At 37.2% G+C, this 15,015-nt stretch overlaps 1 protein-coding gene across 2 annotated transcripts in view; it reads left to right on the top strand.

Moving 5' to 3' along the window:
• LOC108433189 (thyrotropin-releasing hormone-degrading ectoenzyme) overlaps positions 1-15,015 on the top strand; it is a 358,559-nt gene that overhangs the window by 312,643 nt on the left and 30,901 nt on the right. The window lies entirely within an intron of this gene.

Here is a 15,015-nt window from a genome sequence, read left to right as displayed (position 1 = left end):
GAGTTGACATTTTAACATTAAGCTACACTTTAATGGATGCAGTTACTGGCTTTAGCCCATCTGTTGATGCACAGTTTGTGTTAACTCCTCATCAGTGGACATGCAAAAACCACACTCATACTTGCGCCCAGGGCAGGGATGTAATGGAGTACACATATTGGGATGTATTCAGAACACATATAATAAAGTAACTGTATTCAGTCCAGATTACATTTTGTAAAGTATTCTGTTTTTCATTGGCTCACTGGCTATGTAAACAGCTTTTAAATTTTTAGGAAAATACTTTTAAAATACTTATCCACTAAATTTAAAAGATGCAAGCCATCTTGTAAGGAAACACCATCAATGCCTGTTTATTAACAACATTAAAGTCAGTGTGTGAAATTCCAGCTCAAGCCTGAGTAGATTGATAAATCAATATGATGACCAGTTATTAATCTCAGCATTACTAATCTATTTTGAGATATAATAGAAATTAATGAGTGATAAGTGATAACCATAGGTGTTGTACTGGACTGGTGCATGCATTGTGTGTCAAGTTACATACATGGTATTAACTGAAAATCACATAGCTACCCACTTTATAGTCAAATTTATGTACAAATACAGTTCATTCAGTATTCAGCCATCACTACTTTTTCAAAGTGTTCTGCCCAACCTTGCCTGCACCACACACACTACCATAACCACTACTGTGCCAGTGTTACCATTGTGCTAAAATCACCCATCAACCAAATAATAACTGGACAACAGTGGCCTTTGTCAGACACTGACCAATGATGCACGGGGTAGAGGTAATAGATGAGCTGCATTCTGTAATTGTACAGCTACATAGAGAACCTTTAAAGTAGGTAAAGTTCAAAAGTTATCCATGATTAAATGTACAAGGAAGGTATAGCTAATAAACTGGTGACTCAACCAATGTAACCACTGCTAATTAATGCTTTCCTACTGTGAAGTATAGGTAAGTTGGAAGTCGTGAACCTGTTCAACACCTCCATTGTCCTCTAGTCTTTTTTAATAACTCTACCAGCAGCCACTTAACATCAAAATGAGTAGTTCAAAGCACAGTAAGCTGTTTAAAAAGCATGTGTGGCATTTGTAGCAGCAGTAATGTTCTGAATGGCAGCAGGTGTGTGGAAAGGTGGCTTTAATGAGTGATTGATTTCATTATGTTCTGTAGGTATGAGGGTATAGCTATTGATATATCCGGGACAGTGACAATGCTTTCCAAGGCTTTCATTACAGTTACCAGCATTGCACCAAGAAGCTCGTGGGGATTTCATTATGATGCAATGTCCCATTCACTCTTTTTTATTTCACAATAAAAGTCATTTGTTGTTGGTTATGCCACATGATACTTACAAAATCAGAAAGTGTTAAATTAAAGTTTTAAATGATTTTATTTAGAATTTTATTAGACTAAATTACCTAGGACACAACAAATGAACGTCATTAACCCATCTACTACATACTTTACTATACATAGTTACTATATAGAAACATATACATATAATTATGGTGGACTATATTAATATACTGATGATTCATACTAACTTCAATATGGTACTAATGATGGGGGAACTTATTATAAGGCATAATCAAGTACCAATTTTGTTGGAAACACTAAAGCTGTCCAACTTATACAGTAATTTTACCAACTTCTGCAAAACATCAAAACAACAAAAAATTTGAAGCACAGTAAACTCTTTACAGAGCGTGTGTAGCATTCATGGCAAGAGTAATGGTCTGGGCGTGTGTAATTCTGACACCAGGCGGTTTTTGAATGTTAGCGAGTGCATTAGCGTCAGAGCACGCGTACAGGCTGTGTGATGTTGGTGTGTGCTGACAGTTTGAGATGTGATCAATAGAGTTCGCTCAGGAAGCTCGCCAGCCCTGCTGCCACACGCCAAGTGTCCATGGCAACACCTATTTGTTCCTCTAATGTTTTCTCCCTGAACAGCCGCAGCCACGCTCAGAGACATGGCAGTAATCCATGAGCAAACACGAGACGCCATCAGTACAGTGTAATGACTAAAACACAGCTTAAGGGGTGTAAGAGAAGATCTAGGTGTGTGTGTGTGTGTTTGTTTGTGTGTGTGTGTGTGTGCGCTCTACCCAAAGGCAAGAGATTCTGTTCTGCCACCCTAGTGAAGAGTACATTCCCCTGTGGAGCTGGAGAGGAGCCTAAAAAGAGAAACACAATCACACATACATGCACACAAACCAGTAGCGTAGCCAAAATTGAATTTTAGAGGGAGGCTTGTTGAGGGGGACCAGCTTGGAAGTATTATGTCCCAGAGACATTTTATCAACCCAACCTATCATGAAATACCAACCTATCATGATGTTGTCATGATAGCCCACTAACAGCAGTCAGTGTTTTTCATTGATTTATTTTTACTTCTATTCAGTATACAATGGTTTTCACGTATATATACCAGTAGTTAGCTGACAGTAACAATGACTGCAACAGTAACACTGTAGCACTGTTACTAACAGTAAATTTGTTGTAGATCTATCTCTCATTTGCTACACTGATAGTTTTCTACCTGTAGTCAGGTGACAGGAATGACTATAAAAGTAACACTGGACTTTTTGTAGATGTATTTCTCATTTGTTACACTGATATATTTCTTCCAGTAGTCGAATTTACACTGTTACAGTCAGTAACAGTACCATCTGTATAAATCTATCTATCATTTGTTACACTGATTCTGCTGGTTTCTACCAGTAGTCAGGTGACGGTAACAATAACTGTAACAACAATGCTGATACTAGTCAGTAACAGTGACTTTTTGTATATTTCTTATTTGTTACACTGTTAGGTTACTGCCAGTGCTCTGTACTTAATAGTCAGTAACTGTAATTTTTTTATACATCTATCTCTCATCTGATAGGTTTCTACCAGTATTCAGTGATAGTAACAGTGACACAAATCTCAAGCTCAAGAGTATTTACACTATAGAGATATTTTAAAATATAGTGCACATGGAGTGTTGATTATATTGCACACAGGAAAATGTGATAAAATCACAGTTTGTTCTGTAGGCGTGTGCGGTCCAGTGTGGGGTGGAGGGGGTTCTACTGGGAGCAGTTCTGGTTGTACAGTCTAACAGCAGCAGGAAGGAAGGACCTGCAAAAGCACTTCACACACTTGGGGTGAGCAGTCGGTCACTGAAGGAGCTGTCCAGTGCTGCCAGAGTCTCATGCATGGGGTGGGAGCTGTTCTCCAGCATGGATGCTAGTCTGGCTAACATCCTCCTGTCTCCCACCATCTATAGGTTGGATTAGCAATATATATGTAATAAATTATAATAAATTATAGCTTGTTATGGCAGAAATTCAATAATTCATGTCAGGCATCAGAGCCACAGACACAGATTTATCATCTCAAATATTTAAGTATAGTAATCCTTATCTGATTATCACCACACATCTAGTCCACACTACCTCTGGGTCAGCTCCATCACATAACCGCTTCATTAGTTCTTTTTCTCTATTTCTTTTCTTATTGAAGAGTTGTGTATATTGCAACAAAATCATTATCGCAGGTTATTTTTACTGCCATATCATGGAAGAGTTTCCTTCACACACTGTTAGTACAGCTCAGGAGCTGCTCTGCAACTACTATACCAATAAATCACATTTCAGTAAATTAATATTTTAAATATAGTTTAGAACACGGATCTCTGGACTGGGTAAGGTGTGAGTCTGTCACAGCAGTTGATTGAAATTGTGTGAGATGATTCAGAGTGTTTGTGACAGGAACCAGACATCTGAAGAGTTTAATGCCTCTGAAAGCTCCTTCCCAGAAAGTATTAGAGGAAATGTTTATGATGATGCTGCCTGGTGACTGAGACATTGTTTTTTGACAGGTTTGAGAAGGTTTTGGCCTGAAATGTATATTTTAAAATGCATTCATGAAGGAGAGATATATGCAGGGTGTTCTAAGGCGTTCTTTTTTTTCCTAATCTACCACTATTTTAGCATTATCAATGTTATATATGAAGACTCAGTAGACACATGTAGGGTTATTGGTGGTATTGGATAAGTAATCCAATACTGTAACGCCACTCTGAATGATTTTGTTTACATCTCAGCAATTGAATTATAGAGACATTTTGAAAAGTCTGAATTGCCTTTAGCCAACATACAAACACAGAGTATTTCTGTAGATTTGCGTGTTTTACAGAAAAATGTGTGCAAATCAGAGCGTTTATCTCACTGCTATATAATAATATAATAAAAGCACATGAGAATGCAAAAACTAAAGAGGCCATGCAGCTTCAGTAGAGAGAGAGGCCTTATTGATCATCCAGTAAAAACCTAGCCTTCACAATTTATGGTCTTCCAGAAAGTGTTATTGCTGAGTGTTTTTTTAAAAGTTAAGTTGTGACCTGGCTGATTCGATGAGCCATTCGTGTCCTCTATTTCCATTGCCATGGTGCTGACCTCCCCCAGCCTTCTGAAGAGGAGAATAAAACCTCTAATTCAATATTCAAGGATGAGCACCTACTGCAATAAAAGAGCAATGGCTCTGTCCTTTGGCTTTATAGGGAAGGTGATAATGTGGAGAGATCGCCTGATCTCATCCTTCATGCTCTGAGAGAATGAAAATGAGTGGGACATCCTATAATACTTAATAATGGAGGCGTCAGCCATAACATTGCTAGGGTTGGAACAATTACTCGATTAGACCCGATTACCTAATTAAAATCAGGTAGATTGTGGTAGTTTGAGACCCCTCTGACAGAGATGGTAGTCTGTAAGCAGCATGTTCTTATAAATAAACAAACAAATAAATAAATGTTTCCAGGGAAAAACTTCAGATCTGAACCCACTCCTTTTGTTTAAAAGTTATCACATCTGTTTTCATTGTTTTATTATGTGTTCTGATTGTTTTATTGTGCCCCGTCTTGTGTTTAGTATAATCATTTCTCATTCATAGCTCATTGAAATAAGCGGAGAAAGTGTGTGGAAACTACAGATTCTAAGCTTTGAATCTATACCATCAGTGTTTGTAAGTAGAAGAGATGTTTTAGTATGACTTGAGTTTGAATGGCTGGTTTATGATTGTGTGCAAATCTGTTGTGCAGAAAGATGAATCATCCTTTCATGTTTGCCCTGATTTTATTACTTTTTTATATCAAAAATAAATGTAAAAATGTCAGAGGTGCAGAACTGAATTTGTCAATACAGACAGTAAATGAAACACAAAAGTAATTTTTCTGGATCTGTTGTTAACTAATCGCATTGAATTTGTATAGTAAACGATAATACTCAGGCTGGACTTCAGAGGGTTAACCTCCAAGTTATATAGGAAAAAACCCAACAGCTTTCTTCTATATGCACTTTTGCTTCATCAGTTTGATCCCTCACATTTCTTATGACTCCTTAGTGAAGCAGTTTTATACGCTGCTGTGACCAAAAACCTCCTGAGGCCCTTCCAGAATAATCTGAAATCAGCAGGTCTTTATCGCCTGAATGTAGGAGCATAAACAGAAGTTCACTCACTTTAATGCCTTGAAGCCTCCAGAGACTTGAATGTCTTTTCCTCCTTTTACTTTATACAAGCATCACATGCATAGCCTCGGTGTCTCTGCATCTGTCATTCTGTTTCTAGTGGAAATTTCACCGTCGACTGCCCCATTCGGTTTTTGGAGGAGCCACACATGAGGCTACGGTTGCCGTGCTCAGTGCCAAGCATCGATATAAAGCCCCACAGCATTGGAGTGTGGAGCAGTATAACTGTTTTCTGAAGTGATGGAGCTCCAACCAGTACTTTTATGATAAGTTGGAGTGATGTTTGTGATCCAGACTTAATCAGCCAACATCAGTACTTGGACTCACTAATGCTCTTGTGGCTAAATGCAATCAAATCCACAAACATCAAAGTTCCAACATCGAGTATAAAACCTTCCCAGAAGAGTAAAGGATGTTACTGCAGCAATTGCAGGGCAGACTCCTTATGAATATCCTTAATTTCTGAAGAGACATCCATCTATTTTTGTATATAAAATGTGGTCAGATTTTCACATAAGACATAATAATAGATAAAGACACCCCTACAAAACAAATAACAATCATACAGTTTTTATTTTTTATTGAACAAAGAGATTCAACATACATACCCTCTAGAATGATCAAAAGAGGATAGGGGATAGCAAGGGTCAGGGGGTTCAGTCAACTGGATGACAATCCTATATTAAAAACATCAGCCTGAGTCTAGATGTGTTTGTGTGTGCATGCCATGTCAAAGGAGACGTGAGGATCTAAAAAATAATAATAAATTGATGCTTCCATCAGGCTGGAAGTGGTTACAAAACAGTTTCTGAAGCATTTACACTATCTGTCAGGCAGAGAGAGTACAAATGGAGAAAATGCAACCCCCATTCATACTCTATTCATAGTAAAAATCATTCCAAGAGCAAGGCATACAGTAGTCTAAAAGATCACAAAGAATCTCCAGGCATCAGCAGTGCAAGTCAGTTCAACCTGTGGTAAAAAGCAATTCAACTGGTTTAATTCAACTCACAAAAAGACTTTGATACAAAGAATTGTCCATTTTTCAAGTATTTATCAAGGTGTAATTGTACGAGTTAATTTACTTGTCATCACAGTAATTTTTGGTGTTAAACTGTCCTGTATAAAGTTTCCCAAAGACCACCTGATGAACCAGAAGACTACAAAAATGTTATATGGAGTAATAAGGCAAAAATAGACCTTTATAGCTTAAATGTGAAATTCTGGAACATTGCATTCCAGCATAACATCCTCAGTCCAAACATGAAACATGGTGGCAGTAGTATTTATCTATCAATCTATCTATCCATCCATCCATCCATCCATCCATCCATCTATGTATCTATCTAAAGCCCTGTCAAGCCAACAGCTGCATTCACAACTTTATTAAGCAACAACTAGAATGAAAATCTTGTGTGCAAACCTTTCCTAAGCACTGGATCTATATGGAGTACAGTTAGAATCTGCTTATTTTCTTTTGATTCTTCCTAATATCTCAGTAAATACCTAGAAATCTGAGCAAACTCTCTTGTTAAAATACTACAGTAAATCACTTTCTTAATACATATCTAACATAAAACAAACTGACTCCCTAATCTAAAGTAAAGATTTGTATTTAACATGCACTAAAATGCCTTACATTCTGCTATGCAGGCCTTTTTTGAGCAGGGGGTCTGCGAGAATTGTGCTTATTAACAGCTTATACTGAATACATGTTAGATTGAGTCTTGTCAGTCTGTGTCAGTAAAGCACAAGCTGGATGTCTTCACATCAATAAATGATGTGCATTCTGTTCTTCACTTTTCTTTGTACGAGCAATGCATGCATAGACTACCAACATCTCTGTATCTGCGAGTCTGCTCCCATTCAAGTTGAAATTTCAAAATAAAGTTAAAGAAACAGGTTAAACTCTACACCTTAATAATTTATCAGTGCAAGGCACTCAGCTAGCACTGAGAAAGTAGAAACCACATTCTACTACAGAAGAAATTTTATTGGAGCTTGTGTGAATGGATGTATTTTGCCTTGAGCCTTTTTCTTCTATTTCTGCATTAAAAAGTGGTTTGATTTTACTTTTAAGGACCCATATCCTACATTTCTACCCATATTTTATTTTTTTCCTGGGGATGCTCATACAACGTGCGTTTTTATGTACAGAACACAGTCATATTTAATTAATTTTACAATTTTTCCAAACTTCTGTATCCCTTTGATTTTGTCACTGTATCTTTAGGAACATAAGCTAGGCTAAATGAGCTCTCTTCTGATTGGCTGTCTTGTATTGTGTGTCATTCAAAGTACACTGCTTAGAACTTCACTATAAATTGGAGGGGCTAAACTGCCGTAATCATAAGAGGTGGGTATATGTAAATGTGTTGGTTCTTGTGACATCACAGAAGCAAAGTATTAAAATTTGGGATGTATTTGCAGCATAGTTTTCATATATGGACCATATGGACTGAGTATTGAATGGCACATTTTAAACTTTAACTATGTTTCAACTTCTAACTTCTTCCTTTGAACAGAATGATTGATAAAAATTTGGTTTTAAGGCCCTTTTTAGGACCATTCTAGTGGAAACTTCATCATCAACCAGCTGTTCAGTTTTATCTTGAAACAAAGAAATCCAGTTAGATTACATTCGATTCTGGATTATTTTCTGTTAGCATGAAAACTGACATAATTTCTCTTGAAGTAATACATACACCACAAAAAATTACATCTTAGCTAGTGACGTCATCTTAAATCCAGCCTAAATATGTTTCTCATTTTGACATAAATGCAGGAATATTATTAGATTATTTCCCTTACTTACTTTTTTGATGTTATTAAGTAAAAACGATCCCAATACAGTGGCAAATTATTTTGCTGGTTTCAAGCATATCTCTTAAAATAAACATAATTATCTACCAATATAATGAGATCATTTTACTGATTTGAATTACTCCAAGCAAAAAAAAGAAAAACATAAATCTAAAAGTAGATTTAAGATCACTTCACCTACCAAAGACATATTTTCTTGCAGTATAAATATTTTTAAATGTATGTTCTGGTTTTTCATGTCTTTGTGCATTGTATTCATAGTCTACCAACAGTTACTCCTGTTTCTGTCTGTTTCAAGAAGACACTTAAAATAAGCTTGAAAAATTAGTAATTTATCACTGCAAAATACTGAGAAAGTAAAACACCACACACGCTGCAGCAGAATAAACAAAATTTTATTGCAGCTTGTCTGAATGGGCACATTTTAGCTTAAGCTTTGTTCTTCTCCCTTTATGATGAAAAAATCCTGGCCAACACACACATTTGGACCTGTTGCTATAAAATATTGTGCATTTTGCATGAGAGTGCCAGTTTTATTCAGAGGTAGGTAGTATTTAGGTCCCTTTACTCATTGCACTGAAGGAACATTTAGATGGATTTGCCTTGAGTATGTTTCCTGAGTATGTTTAAATGTTAATATTATTATATTAAGTGTATTACTTTGTACTTCTTTCTATTATAGTCATTATAGTATGTGGACTCCTGGGCTGCTTTACTGTTGCTCCCACCTCTCACTTTGGAGCATAATCATTCTATTTTAAACCAAAAGGACCCATAAAGAGAAGAACAGTGTCTAACAAACTTCACTTGCCATGCTGATAGATGCTGGATAGACTAAGAAGTTCCACTGCAGTTCTATACATTACTCAGTACTTAAGTAGATTTATGATCTGCTACTTTTGTACTTCCACTCAAGTTGTTTTTGCAAAAGGCACTTTTACTTTTACTGCAGTCATTATTATTAAGTGCTATAGTACTCAAGCGGGGTCTCTCTCAAGACTGAAAATGAATGGTCTCTGAATTGTCTCAGTCTCAACATCATTTGGACTCCCTCTAATCTTGGTCTTAGGGTAAGGAGAATTTGGAAGTTGTTCTCAAGACCAGGTCACTGGAGACTATAAAAATCTTCGATATTTCATGAATATCAACCATACTTTTAAAATGAATGAAACATTTACATATTTTACATGAATTTACATGTTTAAATAAAATCTTTTGAGGATCTAATTGAGCTTTCCAGGAAATATTAACTCTTATTTGTTTGTTGATGTTCATTGGTTCCCCCATAAGAGCAAATCAGAATAATATTACTACAATGTCATTTGGTTTATATTCAGACGACTTTAGGTGGTGAATCCTTTTCTTCCAAAACCTACAATGCAAAGCTGGACAAACACTATAATATAATATAATAATAATTAAATGAAATTTTATTCATTTTTGCATATCGTACTTAAAGAGCACTGATTAGCAACATGTTTTCATCACAAACTGCCTGTTTAATTGGCTTTAGTGCAGTGCAGTTTGTAGAATATCGAATAAAATCATAGTTGTTGATTTATTATGATTATAGTATTTTTTAATATGTGGCACTATAGGGTCTATTTTGTCTATTGTATTATAAAATCTAGTATAATTTATGTATGTATATCATGCATAATAGTAATGAATGATAATGAACGTACAATGAGCTACAAACACATTTCGGTTTCTTTAGTTCTTTAAATTTTATATTCTGAAAAAAATCTCAATTTGGTCTCCGTCTTGGCTCAGTCTTAGCCTCTCCTGGTCTTAGTTTACACTTGAACTCGCCTCTAGTAGTCTTGACTACATTTTACTACTGCTATTTCACAAAAGTAATGATGTTTTTATGGGCTACAGGTTTAGGCACTTCTAGCTTTGTTTCGCTTGTATATTTCTAGTGGAAATTTCACCTTGATTTGCATGTTTACCTTCATTCTGCAACAATCATGATATAAAAAACATAACATGACAGGCATAACAGAAATAACATGAAACATTTACACTGCACACTTTAAAGGGACTTTGAAGTCTGCTGTCTGCTGCTGGCCTGAAACGTAGCATGTCTTGTGTAAAACAATCTATTTAAGGTGGTAAATCTTTATAAATTTATGTTCTGGTTTTCTCTGTATGCATAAATGTATGAACCAGACTACAGATGCCATACTCATCAGACCCTGCATACTGAGGGGGAAAATGGGTTTTGAGGCTTAACGCTTTTGTCCCTATTACCCAAAATATGTAACAGTTCTATTCTGTTTTAACAGAAGTTGCATTCTCTTGAACTGAATTAATTAGAGTTCCCATGAATCCTTAAACTCTCATAAAGCCTTGAAATAGACTATGGAAATGGACTAATAGAAAATGAAAGGTCATGAATTGTCTCAACATGTCTCATGTTTTTCTAGTAAAGATGTCAAATTCTTAGATGATGTCTGAAGACTGAGTTGAAAAGGGTTCTTGTGTGTATTAAACAAATTCAGAATAACCTACTAACCAAAAATATCCAGTCAGCAGCATCCCTGTGGCCAGAAACTGGCCACTCATAAAGGACTAGAGGATGACAGGACTGATAATACGTCAAGCACACTAAAAAGCGGGAAAAAGCAGGTATTAAATTTGTATACCTTCATGCGTTTTATCAGCTTCTCTTACCACAATTTATCGTTCTACAATTACAGACTGTAGTCCATCTGTTTATCTGCATACTTTGTTAGCCTCTTTTATCCTGTTCATCAGTGATCAGGACCCCCACTGGACCACCACAGAGTGGGTATTGTTTGGGTGGTGGTTTATTCTCAGCACTGTGTTAGTGCATGTTGTGGTGATATGAGGGGATCAGACACAGCAGTGCTGCTCGAATTTTTAAACACCTCAGTGTTTCTGCTAGACCACCAACCAAAAACATCCAGCCAGCAGCATCCTGTGGGCAGTCTTCTGTGACCACTGACTAGGGAATGGCTGCTGCTACTGCCTCTGACTTTACATCTACACGGTGGGGCAACAACATAGTAGTGTCCAATATAGTGGGCAATAAATGGACGCAGTGTTTAAAAATTCCAGTGGCATTGTGTTTGATCCACCCAGCGTAGCACATTCACACTGAAGGCCAAACACAATGACAATAAACAACATGAAAATTAGAAATATTCTGTAGCACATCCTGTGCTACCCCAGGCTCAAGAAGGACACTTGAGACAGGGTTGAAGGTCACAGCAGACTTTTTACTTTATTTTTCACTCCAAGCAAATCCAAAATCTCACCAGCTGGCCACTTTTCAGTGGCTCCAAAATAAGACTTTTCGGGGGTTTTTTCTCCAAAACCAAGATTTTCAGCTTATCAGCCTCTCACTGCTGCTGCTGCTGCTCGTTCCATTCTCTTGGTGCCCATGCTGCCATTGTCAGATCAGCATCAGCTAGTTCTCATTAAGGGCAGCATGAGCACCTGAGCCGAGAGGGAACAAGAGCTTGTTGCTCTGCCTCTGTTCTTCAGCTCGTCCACCTGGATCGAACCAGAGGCAAATTTAAGTGGCCTCTCTGCAGGACCAGAGGTGCTGCCCAGAAGGCAGGACTCAGGATTCGCCCTGTCTCCCTTGTATCCCTTTGTGTCCCTGTATTTCATCCTCTCCCTGCTGTCTTCACAGAGTTTCTTATGAGCTTCCTGCCAGCTCTCATGGCCATCATCAAGGCCTACGAGACAGGCGCATGCCACATATTCAAATACAGATTTCTGTATCAAAACTATTTACATTGGACACAATGCTATCTTAATGGAATTTCATCTGATTTGCCCCATGAAAAAAGAAAACAAGCAGAATGTCTTCAAGTGCAAAAAGGCATCCATTGCTCTTAACAAAACTGGAAAACTGACACTGGACATTTTGGAAATGTGAAGGTAGCATGGAGAGTTTCGTTGCTTCATTCAGGAGCTGAAACTTATTGACTGCTGCCGCATTTAACTCAGATCTTTTTAGGCTCCATAATACCATTCGTCACACAGCAGAAATCAAACTAAACCTTTTAACATTTGTGAAAATGTCCTATTTGCTGGGACGCAGACTATCCAACAGGAGTGCATTTCCGGAAAGCATCGGTGAGCAACAACTGTAGAGAGTGTTCCCAATGGCATTCTCTCTGTCATTTAACTATGGTAGATGTTCAATGACACTTTGGGGAAATGCATCCCAGCTTGGCTGTTACCATGGCAACACCAGAGATAAAAATGATCAGTCATATCGCTGGTGAAATCAGAAGGTGTATAAAATAATGTTGCTATTTTGCCTTTTGAAAAAAATCACGTTTCGTGTGCAAGGTAACCCCAGTTATACATGTGCACTAATTAATTAATTGTCGTTTGAATAAATCAATATAAATAAATCATGCTCAGTGTGTAAATGTCATGTCAGCATCATTGCAGTGCTGAGAACGATCTGCCACCCACAAAATGCCTGCTCTGTGGTGGTCCTGAGGGGGCATCCTGGGTCAGATGATGCAGAGAAACAGATGGACTACAGTCTGGAACTGAAGTTTCAAAATGTTGTAACAATTTTGAGTATAACAAGTTTAAGTTTAAGTTTAAATTTAAAAGAATAATAGCTGAATGAAAAACATATTTTTCTTTATTTCTCTAATAAAAATGGTATTAATAATAATACAGCATTGTTTCTAGTATATGTAGTCCATTCCCAACAATGTATATCATAAAAAATAATATTCTTGAATGTGGTCTATATTGCATTTTGGACAGATCTGTATGGTAAGTGAAGCAGATAAAATGGACAATGAGTGTAGATACGAGGTAGATGCACCTAAAAAAGCAGCCAGTGAGTCTCTATGTGCCATATTTGAGTTTGTATACATTGTTGCATGGTGGTATTTTTCTTTGGCTGATATTTGAAAAAGAATTAAAAAGCACTGAATTTGATTTTTAAATAAAATGAAGTAACCCAGATGTACGAAACAGTATAAAACAGCATCAAACCAAATTCTCAGATTTCAACCTTCTTCAAGTATGGTAACTGCTGCTGCAAATCTCAGCATGCAGCTACTGTTCCACTATGGAGTCGCTCCAATAACTGGCAGGTTTAAGAGTCATCTTACTCCTCCCTTTAGACCAAAGTAAGAGGCCAATTTTCTTGCCACATATTTAGCCTAGTTTCAGAACAAATCACACTGCCAATAGAAATTCTTCATTACAAATCCATTCTGGTCTTGGAGTAGGCTTAATCTGTATTGGCCAAAGTGTCTATTTTCCAGCTTATTACAATTCCCATGGCTCTAGAAACCAAACAGCCATAGGCTTTTCCTTAATGAAGTAAAAGTCTGCTACTCTGTCTCAGCCTTTGGCATGAACAAAAAAACAGAATTTACTCACTTGTTGAAAATGTTCTGTGTGTATTAACCCCCCTAATGCCATTTAAGTCCTGAGGGCCTGTATTCTCTTTCTGCTTTTATTCATATTCTTTAATATATTTTAATAAAACAGTAGTTAGTATGGATCAAAAAACAGACACTTTTAATCATTCTTCATCATTAATAACATGATTTCTCAATGCTGTTGATGCAATTTTGATACATTTGTGTTTCTAATATGTAAAGAACTAGCAAAGCTGAAAACTGATAGATACAGTTTATTGTTTTTTGTCATTTTGAACAAGCAAACACATGACTATGTTTATATTTCACACGTCACTTGCCTTTTATTGTCATTCTGATTAAATCAATAACAAGTTTCTCCATAGCGATGCAAATTGCATCCAACAATAAAGGCAGCATGGAGCTTATTTTATACAGTGATAGGAAACACAGTAGCACTCAGAAAGTGCCAGTTCCACATGCTGATCAATGTCACTATGACAAACACAGACATGCATGCATATCAACTACTCTGAAGGCAGATTTCAGTCAGTTAACGGTGACAAACACAAACACTTTGAAAGGATCACTGAACACACTTTGGGCAATGTAGATATGTATAGCTAAACTAAGAACCTGCTCTCTCTAAGGCTTTTGCATGAGTAATAACACCATGCTCACTTGTTGAGACTGTTCTTAGTGTGTTAAATATGTTTTTTTTGGCTATTCACAGAACAGAAAAGAGGAATAAGTAGCTTTGTGATTCACTCAATCCCTTTATCTTGGAGCAGAGACTCCTCTCAGTTATAGCCTTGAGCTCCTGACCTCAGGCTTACGGACAAGCTTCATGCTCCAGCAAATCCCTGCCGCCTGAGCTGACGTCAGCTGGCACTTGACCTTGGCGATGTTCAACACAGCAATCATCCCCAACTGAGCCCCTGCCACGACTAAGCTCCAAAAAATCCTCTGGGCCTCCATTACACCGAGCTTCAGCTTCTGACAAAATGCTAAAAGTTATCTCTTTCTTCTGTGCCAAAGACAACAGACAAATATTTGACACAAAGCAAGACATTTCTGGGTTTGTCTCATGTCGGTCCCAGTTTGTAGTTTGGCAAAACATTCAAATTTGCACAGTTATACCCCAAATGTAGTCGTCCAGCCAAGATCTGTTTGGTTCACTTCTTTTGTGCTTGAGCTACAAAACTAAAGTAGCTAATAAGTATTTGTGCTTTAGCATTGTGCTAACTGCATGCCTAAATGATTGCACACTTGCCCCAAAAGGCATGTCAAG

This window comes from Pygocentrus nattereri, chromosome 1 (assembly GCF_015220715.1).
Source record: "Pygocentrus nattereri isolate fPygNat1 chromosome 1, fPygNat1.pri, whole genome shotgun sequence".
Lineage (NCBI taxonomy): Eukaryota > Metazoa > Chordata > Actinopteri > Characiformes > Serrasalmidae > Pygocentrus > Pygocentrus nattereri.
Note: the sequence above shows the minus strand (reverse complement) of the source record. Positions and strands in the feature narration are given on the sequence as shown.